Consider the following 12,255-nt stretch of genomic DNA (forward strand, 5'->3'; position numbering starts at 1 on the left):
ACTCCTACTCGTCGCCATCTAGTGGTCACACTGCATTTACACAGCACAGTGGAGAGGGGAGGGGTCTATTTCTGGTGGCTTGTCGAGCTGCGTGAGCGTGTGACAGAGAGTGTGTATAGGCATGGAAATATATGCCCTCACTAGTTACTATAAGTTGTCCAAGATAAGACTTAATGACTTAAAAGTAGTGTGTGTGTGTGTGCTCACCTTTGTGTGTGTGTGTAAAAGACAGATTGAAAAGAGTGTGTGTTTCTTCACACAAACTGCTTAGTTTGTTTGTCATAAATTTCATAAATGGAACACACACACACACCTACTTGCATACACTCACTCTCCGCCTCCCCCTTCCCTTTGCTCATTTGGTTCCCTTTTATCAAAAATGAAAAATGAAAGTACCTTTTCTGTCGTATCGATTGCCTGCTTTTATGGAATTACATGTTTGGAGCAGGTCATGCAGGGCTCAGCAGCGGCCCAGAGCAGGCCTCAGAGTGAAGATAGATAGCTATGTCTGGCTTAATGAAAGAGAGAAAGCACAATCCACAGCAAGCCTCTTAGAGCCCTTTACACAGACTGTGCAGATGGAGGACCTCACATTCTGCTCCCAACCAGAAAAACAGGACAGGAAATATGGAAGGACAACACAGGAAGTGCATTCTGATTGGGAGGACAGGACAGGAAATGCAGAAGGACAGCCCAGGAAGCGCACTGACAGGTAGGGAAAGACAGGAATTAGATGATCTTATCAGAGAGACCAACTTTCTGACTCGGGGGATGAAAAAACAAAAGTAAGTGGCAGGAAGTTCCTCTATTGGAGGAATAGGACAAGACTTTCATTTTGATAGAGGGGGCATGACAGAAAGGACATTCTGATTGGGAGGACAGAAAATACATTTTTATTGGACAAATATGTCAGTTAGTACATAATGATTGGAAGGATTAAGCAAAAAATGTATTCTGGCTTGTGGGATTGGAATGTGATGGAACAATAATACACACAATGTACTTACATTTGGAAGTGACTATTGGCAGGCTGTGTTTCAGGCTTATTTAGTGTTTTGGCAGGGCACTCCATTATCAGAATAAGAAATATGGAAATTGTTCTCACTCAAGCACTTTAGCCAGTTCTGCACCACTGGGACTTAAACATCAGCTAATAGCTAACGACTGATACAGCTCCACATACTATAAGAGCTGGACAGCCTTTCCTTCATATTTAAAAAAATAAATAAAATCAGGTCTGAAATATGGTGACTGGCACATGACAAGCAATTATGAATACAGGCAACATAGGAATTATATGATATTGATGTGTAAAGTGTGTCAATGTATGAAATTCATACTATGTCATCTGAGGGCTGTCGACAACATACTGAATCATATCTACTTTCTGGCGAGGGGTGGGGCTTTGGCTGACAGACTACAGTCATGACAGCACTGGCTGGGAGCCCGGTCAACTTGCTCTTATTGTAGCTATAGCACTTCTATGCCTGGTTTTAGACCGGCTAGTTAGTCTCCTAGGAAAGGTTCTAGGTTCGGTGTGTACACATTTCTTTGGGACAGTGCATGACAAAACATATTCCTTGTGTTGGTGTATAGTTTTTTTCTTGCTTAGTCTACGAAAATGGCCAAGGACGAGACATTATTGGCAGTCACCATGAAGCACTTAGTATTAACTGCTTTGCTCAAAGGCAGAGCGACAAATGACCTTCCCAGTTCTGATATTCAAACCAGCCACCTATCAGCTACTGGCCCAACGCTTTTACTGATAGAAAAAAATATTATTTTAGGTGACAGTATTATTTGTACTCAATCCTGACCCTAGTTGGCAGACATTACAAAAACTGCCTCTATGAATGGATTTTTCCCAAGCTCTCTATCACTTTCAGTAATATTGTTCCTCTACCTGAAAACCCCTGATGAATGGCCAATCACAAGATAATTTACTGTATGTCATGTACAGTCCTAGTCAAAAGTAGAGTCCCATTTACCAATTGGTTTCCAATCCTTTGACTGGGACTGGAAACGTACACAAATAACAAAGGGAATAGATCAAGTACAGACTGAAGCAGTATTTATTCTACACCTGTAGATGTACAGTCAAAATAAAAAATAAAATATGTACATGCATTTAAAATAGAGTACATTAGCTAAGCAAAAGCATTCGCTTGAATTTGCAATGCTTTTGGACATAAATGCTTCCTTTTGAATATATCCATGTGAATACCTTTTTTTCGATTCACATTAATTAAATTGTAAATGTCTTTTACAACTACATTTTTTATAAGGTTGAAGAGAATCCAATAAAGTAGCCCCACTCAGAAAGGAAAAGGATAGAATGGGTATAAAATAATGATAACTGAGGTGGCTCCTCTCTGACTTCTATCACATAGATCATTGGATGGAAATTAAAAGACACAGAGTCAAATGGTCCCAGAAAGAGGATCAGGAATGATTCAACTAAAAACCTCCCTTACAGTGTCAATCTATCAGTGGGCATTTAGCAATGGTGACCTCCATATCTGTCAGGGCAGGAACATCTCCAGGTTTTAGTGAAATAAGAAAATGTCCCCAAGGTCCTGCTGGAGCAAATTAAAACACAAAATGATACAGGAGCTCTTCATTAATTGATACAATAACTGATTCTAGTAATAGAAGACTAAAGATAGCGGATAAGATCCTAGTGTAGCCTACAGATTTACTGTGATGGTCGATATATATGTTGGAGATGGAACGCAATGAACAGATGAACAGAAGAGGGGAGTGAACACACATGTACAGACAAGGTGCAAACATACACTCATGCACCAACATAATCATACACACACACTCACACACACACACACACGCACGCAGGCACCCACCTACACACAGAAACACAAACACAGGCGCACATGACTTGTGAATTGTGTCTCTCATTGCTATTCATAGGCCCAGGAAGGAAGAGATGGGCATCCGTTTTCATTAAACTGGACTATTATATGGGTCAGTTGTGTGTGTGTGTGTGTAAATATACACTTGTCAAAGACTTAAACCACAAAACAAACACCTATCACTGGGATTGAACCCACAAGCTTTAGAGCCGGAGGCTATGTTTTAGACCCATCTGCCATTCCTACCCATGACGCCACAGCGAGTCGCAAGCCAACCTGATTGGAATAGTGCTCACTGTTGTCCCTACTGGCAGGTTTTCAAGGCAAACCCTGACATTCTGGGCACCATGACGGGCTTCTCATTTGGCCAAAGCTATCAGCAGATATTAAGGCAGCCTGTCAAGGTGGAGGGAAGGGAACCCAATGCTGGCTTTAGTAATTGGATTCTTGTTCAATACGGGCTGGTGTGTTTTAAGGGAATGAGATTGTGGATGAGATCCGGCTCTGTCGGTCACAATTTGCTTTTCCCAAACCCTACCGTTAAATATAACCACTCTGAAGCTGATGTCTCAACTGGACTGTTAGAAATCAACATTTACATCGATGTTCACCCCCCCCATAGAAAATGGAATGGAATTCTTGGTGTGTTGCTGGCATAGGTTGTGTGTGCTTACTTTGCATACGTCAGGGTCTGGTTGAGTGGGGGGGGTTTCTAGATGCTCTCTGTCTCACTTGCATGCCTTCATCCTAGTACCATGCACACACACTGATAGTGGAACACCCACCCACACACACACACAGACACACACACACACACAGAGACACACACACACACTGATAGTGGACACCGCAGATAAGGACACTGCAGATTCACCCTTTAATAAACTGCAGTGCCAAGTCAGGGATGAACACCCACACACACACACAGACAGACACACACACACACACACACACACACACACACACACACACACACACACACACACACACACAGACAGACAGTAGACTGGGTAGTCAGTTACAATTAAACAGAAACAGTCAGGGTGTTTCTCTGTAAAGCAGGTACTTCAAGGTTGCATCATAGATTTGGCCAGTCAGTCATTTACTTACTTTGCCACTTTGCCACATGCACGCTTGCACACACGCACGCACGCACAACACACAAACCACCTTGGTTTCTACAGCCTTGAGGAGCTAAATGGTGTGAAACTGACTGTTGCCCCATCTGTCTCCTGGTTTCTGTCTGTAGCTGTGGAGAGTTTGTGAGGGAGGACAATGGAGAGGGGGAGGGCGAGAGGAAAGGGGAGGACGAGAGGGAAGGTGAGGGGGAGGACGAGAGGGAGGGGGAGGGTGAGAGGGAAGAGGGCAGTGGAAGCGGGAGATGGATAGAGAGGGTGAGATATTTTAGCTGAAGCTGTTTCAGGTTAAGATAGTTTATCTATTGTCTTGATATACAATGATACAACTGCTTTTCAGGCGTATGTAAGCCCTTCTCCTTTGGGCGTGAAGTAAAAATTGCAATCTTCAATTGGTAGATCACATTTTCGATGCTCAAATAAATATAAAGTGCATTGTTTTCCCGAAACAGTGGCTGGGTGTTTTTTTAGTTCTTTTTTTAACCTTTAAAGTTACCTTGACTTCGTAAGAGAGAAGGCTAGGTAAAGCCGGTTGGTGTTATTTAGCAACCTGTCAAAGCTCTCACCTCAACGCTGGTCAATTACAGTATTAGACCCCGGGGGAAGGTGTTGAGGAATCAGGCCTATCTTGGACTACCTCTCCTGGGTGGGACCTGGCTGCTGACTGGGGTGGGGGGTGGATGGTCTGGAGAGAGGTAGCAGAGGTTTCCATAATTACCTGTAGGCTCTGTGGATTTGCCCCTCCTCCTGTCTCCCTATATACCCCCTCTCTCAATCTCTCTCTGCCTTCATCCCTATCTATCTATCTTTCGTTTTGCCATTGACATTTTCTGTCAGAAATATCTGAAGACCTTCACTGACCCTGTCATTACATAACAAATGACATACAGAACACCCAGCGGTGGTCTTTTCCCTCACCTGGGGTTTAACAAAGTAGGGCAGGACAGAAGAAAAAGTGCATGAAAAAGAGACAGAAGAGTGAGCTGTACCGTGCCGTAACTAAAATTAGGAACTAAACAATCTTTTAATAAAGCCCATGTTATGTAACCTGCTTTTATAATCTTTATTGCGTTGAGTTTTCATGAGAAATGGGACTGACAGACGAATGAACATTCTATAAAGTCTAAATCCCACATGGTTATGTAAGCAAGCTGCAAGCTAGCCAATAATTGATAGCCTATGTAGGTAGCTACTTGACAAACAATATGCTAAGCGAAAATGATTCCCTTCATTTTAAATAAAGCAGCATGCAACATCTGTTGAGAATCAATGTGTTCTGTGTAATTGTGTAGCTGCACAAAATGTTCTGCAAGCTTTCTGCTTCGACGCTGTAGGTGTGATCGAGGCCTTAGACCCTAAGGGGTGTGGTGGTCCAAACGCTACCCGTAATTTCTTCTTCTTGTTACAGACATCAGGGTAGACATGGAACAGCATTAGGGAGAGACAGACATCTGTCTCTCACACACACACACACATACACACCCATACATACAAAAATATTTAGCATTGGAAAAGAGACAGGACAGTGTTTACTACAGCCAAGAGACAGAGACATCTGTCAGTGAAACAAGAGAGTGACCAGGAATGAGAGGTGCAAGGTCATACACACACATCCGCACACAGACACAGACAAAAACCCAAATCCACGCACAATCTCAGCAGGTAAAATAAAGCTGTCAAGCTTCGGTCTCCCTCAGACACCGCTGGAGCAACTGTGGGAAAGCTCAGGATATAAGCCAGGATATGTCCCATGCCCTCCACAGTGGCAGTGACGTTGAAGTTTGGTGTGTTTCCACCCTCTGTGGCCCTGTCACCACCTACACCTGTCACCCAGCAGCTCTCTGAATAAGCCCGGAAGGGCAGCAGGGACCCCTTTAACCAGTTCCTGTAGCAGCCTGATGGACCTCATGGTGACAGTTTTCCACATAGCCACCACTCCATGCAGGTCATTCAACTTAGTGAATCCCCAAGGGACAAGTCTTTCCCGCACGCAGGCAGAGCACGCTGGAATGGATGGGTGGACCATTAGCCATGCTCCTTACTGTGTTTCCGTCAACATAATAGTTTTTTTTTTTTTTGGGGGCACCGTTGAAGGAGACTGTGGCTGACATGTCAACCTGCTTCACATCCAGCAGGAACAATTCCTATTGAATCCAAGACACCTTACCCTCCTCAGAACAGCCAAAGCTGCGTTTTTCTAGTTGGAACGCTTTCATTCTGGACACTGTGTCCATCCACCTGACCCCATCTGTTACAGATAATAACCACGAAACACCATTCCCATTCATAAGACAAGGCTTTTTCGTTTATAAAGTTTATTCTCTGTTATTTACTATTCTAAATACTGGTATGTTCAATTTTCATTCATATTAACACGGAAGAGTGTTGAACCTTACCAGAGTTGACCATAACAAAATAAAGCCCACCAGTTCTGTGATCAGACTTGAGGAATCCAGGACCATAATGCCTGTGAAAGAGCTTTGGGTCAGACAAGACTTAGACATCAGTAAAAGCAACTAGCATTAAGAAAACTATCATTTAAACAATTTATTCCACCAGCCCGGGCCTGTTCCTCGCCTGAAACTATGATGTCCCCAGGAACACACCCAAGTAAGTAATCCCTTTTCTGACCTATTGTATCCACCCAGGACAACAAACCCATATTGGTCTTGTCCATAAAACTGACACATCCTGACACAACAGGATTGATATCCAATCCCTCTCTCCATCATTTAGATCACATACACCTGTTTGTTGTAACTGCCCTCACCAGTATGTCCTTATTTATGTTCTTCCTTTACTAGTGTATCATTTCGGTCTGTTTGTTTGCTTTTTTGTTTCTAAGCAACGTTGTTTCTGATTTCGTGTCTCTGTTTCAATTCTGTTATATAGTAGTCGTAACCGTTCCTGCTCCTGGTCTTCTGCCAGATCCCACTCTTGCTCTCGGTCCCAAGGCGGAGCCTCCGCCCTCTCCCAGTCCCAAGGTGGAGCCTCTGCCCTCTCTTGGTCCCGGTCCAATGGTGGAGCCTCCGTCTTGACCCTGCCCCCCTTTCTTGTCTTGCGGCTGAAGCCACGCCTTGGGGGGGGTACTGTAACGGCTGGTCACGGACTAAGCCATGCCGTTACATTTCTGTGTTCTATGTACTTTAGTTCTAGTTTCTCTGTTTCTATGTTCTGTTTGGATCCCTTGTGTTTATTGCTTTCATCAGTGTCTAGTTTACCTTTGCCACGTTTGCCTACTCGTTATGTCCCTTTCTAAGTTCCTCCTGTTTCTTGTCTGTCAGTGTTTTGTGTGACATTCCTGTCTGAGTCCTTGTTTATTCAAGTCTGATTATTAAAAAAACTTTATACCACCTCGGCGCCTGTGTGTTCCTCCAGAAGAACATTACAAAATATTTTTATCTTAAAATTGTAACTATTTTTATCTTTTTAACTAAAAATGCTCTCCCACACAGGGACAATTGGGCCCACTTTCCATTTAATTATTGTGACATAATCCTGGGACCAAAGCCTTACTGGAAGAGTTCACTGGGATGGGTTAACTAACATTTTTGTTATTTTCAAACCTAGCTGGTCAGGTAGAATGTAGGAGATTCCCCTTAAAAAAAAAATGCCGATCCCAAATACTATTATCACAAGACATTCTTGAACAAACATTGCAACAGGGAGTTAGTCTTTAGAGTCAGTTTGCCCAAAAGCACCATCTAAAAGAAATTACTTTACCGTCATCAACAGAAGTCAAACAAAGAGAAATCTCTATCTAACAAGCATACACTAATTATTGGCTAAACTAAATTATATGTAATGACAAAACTCAATGTTTTAATTTTGAATGAAACATAAAATTTGCACATCATCCTATAAGCATCATAAGGTCAGAGGAGGCAGATGCAGAGAGAAAGCAAGAGAGAGGGATGGAGAGACAAGTAAAGAGAGAGACTGAGAGAAAAGGAGACAGTGACAGGCAACGAGATAGAGAAAAAGAGAGAGAGTGGTAGAGAGAGGAGAAGAGGAGCTGGAGAGATGGGACATATGCTGTGGGATTGTCTGTCCCCATCTATTCTCTTCTGTAATGGCTACAGTGAAAGTCAATTGGTCTCTCACAGGGGCTGTCAGCATTGTCATAATATGCAGTATGCCTGTCTTTCTCTGTGCGTGTGTCTCTATGTATGTGTCTCTGTGTGTGTTTGTTTGAATCATGAGGTCCTTACAAAGAGCTCTAATTAGAGATAAGTCTTACCAAAAGCCCAACAGCGTTGCCTCGTAAATTACAAGCATTTACCTCCCACCAGTCTGGGAGACAAGTCTCTTTGTTGAGCTCCTCACTCTTCCTTTGTGTCTTTCCTCTCCTCTCGTCCTCCTTCTCCTCTTCCTGTTCCTCGTGTCCTATGTTCCTTCCCCTCTTCCCTAATCGCCTTCGCCTTTCCCCTCCTCTCTCCTCTTCTCCCTGCCCTACCGTATGTCGGGTTGCATATAGGGCTAGCTAGGCAGGCAGATTGAGCAGTAAATTAAATTAATGTAGGCCATTTCTTTACAATTTTTCATTCCTCTAAAATGATTGAAGCTGATGTAAGAAGTTCATTAAAACACAAAACATTAGGCTCATTAAAAAACCATTAAAACTATCTCTAGGAACTGATTTATGCCGGCAGCGCATGGACAGGAGGAGAGGGTTAGAGGGGGTGGGGGCGGAGTGGAGTGGGTGCGGGTAAGTAGGAGAGGATATGGTAAAAATGACAGAATAACAGGTAAACGTTGGCGGTGGGTAAAAAAAAGGAAGGAGGAAAAGTTGAAGGAAAGAGGTGAGTGGGGAGGCCTTAGTGGAGTCATTTCAAAAGGGAAGGAGGGAGGGATGAAATGAGAGATGACGCTGGGCTGAGAGAGGGATGGACTTTTAAGATGGAGTATCTCCATTTAAGCTTCTGTAATTTGGAATGTCCCTCTACTGCTGCTCTGTACACCCAGACAGATGTTTCTATACCCTCTCTGTTCCTTTCTCCAGTAGGTCTCGTTACTCTAATTCTGTCTTTTTTGTCTCCGTCTTCCTTTTCGGTCCCTCTCTCCTCTTTGTCTCTTAATTCAGTTTCATTTGAATTGATACGGCTTTATTGGCATGGGAAACCTTTTAGTTGAAAGTGGACAATAGGAAAACATAAATAATGTGAAATAATCCTAATGTAATCATGACACAAATGTTCGATAAGACAAAGGTATAAAATGTTATGTTATAAGCTTTGTGTGAAAATACATAGTTTTAAGTATAATTAATAATAATAAGGAAAAGTAAAGAGATGAATATTGATTATGTTGACAATGTCGCTTCTGCTTTTAACAAACTGAGGTTTGATTTTAATATACAAGAGACAGGTTGGATTTATTACTAAATCAGCCCTAAGAATAATAAAATGATTGCAGTTTCAGGTTATTGCTTTCTGGCTGTTATGGAACACAAACAGTGGTCCATATCTTCTGTCTTTTGTTGACTAGAGTTCTTATAAGGAACCCTGGAATCTGACTTTGGGGGAGGGGGGGGCATATCATAGTGGGGGGGTTTTAAGCATGTTTTAAGCATCAATGACTTCATTTCCTGCATTCTGACACTTTTATGCACCAATTTACGGCTGAAATACCTTTATTTAGCCTATGTGAAGATGAAAAATACAGATGACATTTCAAAATATATCAAAATTATAATGGAAAGTATGTTGTTGCGTGTCATAGGGCATTTTTAAGTGGGTACAAGGAAATCCAGGAGCTTTCTTAGTGGGCCTGTATCACGTAGACTACACCTCTGGTGCACAGTCCAGTAAATGTTTTCACCATTTGTAGGCTACAGTGTAGGTGGGCTACTATGTAGGAATAATCAGGTAAACCTGTTCACGTTTGACTTACCTATTAGTGACCTGGTTCCGATTTAGTAGACCAGCACTCTGCCGGTCATGGAGGCTGACAAGGGCAGCCAATAAAACAACTCGATTGAAGCAAACCGCGTTAAAGTTTTCATGTCCTGTGATACACGGAGTATCTGTAAATATAATCAAAGCATCTTGTTTTAGCGTTTTACTGTATATTCTCATTAAGCAAACGACGGCGGTAATGATTAGGAAATTATTTATAATAAGATAGTCTGATCTTAGCCTACCCTGGACAGCTGCTGACAAAAAGTGGAGCTCTTTACAGAAAACGCTCTCGTTCTCGCTGGGGATTGGCAAGCAGTTGCCGCGCAGACACCAACGGTTTTGCCCCATTCTCGCTTCTCCAACTCTCTGATAGTCTTCATTTTCATCATGTAACTCTTGAGTAGGCCAACCATCTTCTGCGTTCTCCTGATTTAAGCCTACGGTGCGCTCGGGTTCAAACTGAAAAGGCTGAACGGCAGACGTGTACATCTCGCTGGTACATTGGAAAAACACTAGACGCAGCGCAGCTGGTACAACCCACATGTCACTACCTAGAATGCATTGAGACATACATAACCATGACGGCACACGAGTGAACGGATTTTCAGCGTTTTTTAACGAAAAACCAAAACATTTGGAGTGTTTTTGTACCACCTTTTTTTTTTTTTTATAGCTGACGCCCACGTTATCTTATAAGGCCAACATGTCGTACTAGTCGGGGTTCCCTTTAAGTTTGACAGTCATGGAAGATTTGCTGTGTACTATGCTAGGTAATATGCAACTGAAACAGACATTGACTTTCTGTTAAATGACATGGGAGAGGATAAGGCATACTGCTAATTTGTGCAGCACACATAACATTGAATATGTTCCATTCAAAGCTAGATAACTAGCTATTCTTTCAGGGTAAGCGACTAGTTAGTTAGTGCGCGTTTTAACAAATAAACAGCTGTATCCTCCTGCTAGCTGCTGCAGTGTGAAGAGATAATCAAAAGGAGCGATGGCTGAGTTAACATGCTGATATTCATAGTGATATTCAATACTTTTGGGACATTTTCCAATTTTAAGGTATATCCAGAGCAACGTACAGATGGTGCATACAGTAGGTTTTAAGATATCTGGTTGAAACAACTCTGCAACTAAGTAGAGGTATAACCCTGTTTCCAAAATTATGGGACTCTGCGTAAAATGCTAATAAAAACAATGCAGTGATGTGCAAATAATTTACTCCAATATTTAATTGAAAACAGTACAAAGACAACATATCAAATGATGCAACTGAGAAATGTTATTGTTAAAAGTCCAGGTGCTAAACTGGCCTGCCTGCAGTCCAGACCTGTCACCCATTGAAAACATTTGGTGCATTATGAAATGATAAATACGACGAAGGAGACCCCGAACTGTTGATCCGATGAAGGAACCAGATTGTGACCAGTTTTAGATTAATTTCAAATAGTGAATGAATTAACAAATGAATTAATATATATTGAGAGTATTACAATAACAGTACAAGTTCTCTGGAGATTCAAGATGTTTGCCAGAGCAAAGATACAGTCAGAAGGAAGGTAAATGCAAGAGAGAGCTTTCCCAAACCCTACTCTGGTTTATATCCCCAAAGTAAGATAGTGGGTGTTGGTTAACTGACCTAAGGGAAAAGAGAACTAGTCTTAAACAGAACTAGAATGGACCCCCTTATTAACTAGGGACACAGTCCAAAGTATGCCTCCTGACACCAGATGGTAAAACAGATTGATCTACTCACGGGTTCAGCATAGGTAAAGGCATGACCTTAGGTTCTGTATTCAGACCAAAGGTAAACATTTGTAACAATAACATTCTGATAAAGCATGACCAGACACACAGAGTATTAGCTAGGAAAGGACAGTTGAGGACAATTATAAATGGCTATACTAAATACTGAATATGCAAATAAACACACAATTGAAATTTTTCGGTTCCTTCACAGATGAAATTCTATATTGAGCAAGAATGGGAATACATTTCACTTTCAAAATTACAGCAATTCGTCTCCTCAGTTCCCAAACGCTTACAGAGTATTGTTAAAAGAAGAGGCGATGCAACAACGTGGTAAACATGCCCCTGACCCAACTTTTTTAAAGGTGTTGCTGGCATCTAGATCAATCTGTATTTTGTATGTTATTGTATTTTTCCAAAGACAATAACATTTCTCAATTTCAACATTCAATATGTTGTTTTTGTACTATTTTCAATTAAATGTACAGATACATGATTTGCACATAATTGCATTCTGTTTTTATTTGCACTTCACGCAGCGTCCCATCTATTTTGGAAACAGGGTTGTACATCCTGCTCAATGAAATAGCTCTT

Source organism: Esox lucius, chromosome 4, assembly GCF_011004845.1.
Source record: "Esox lucius isolate fEsoLuc1 chromosome 4, fEsoLuc1.pri, whole genome shotgun sequence".
Lineage (NCBI taxonomy): Eukaryota > Metazoa > Chordata > Actinopteri > Esociformes > Esocidae > Esox > Esox lucius.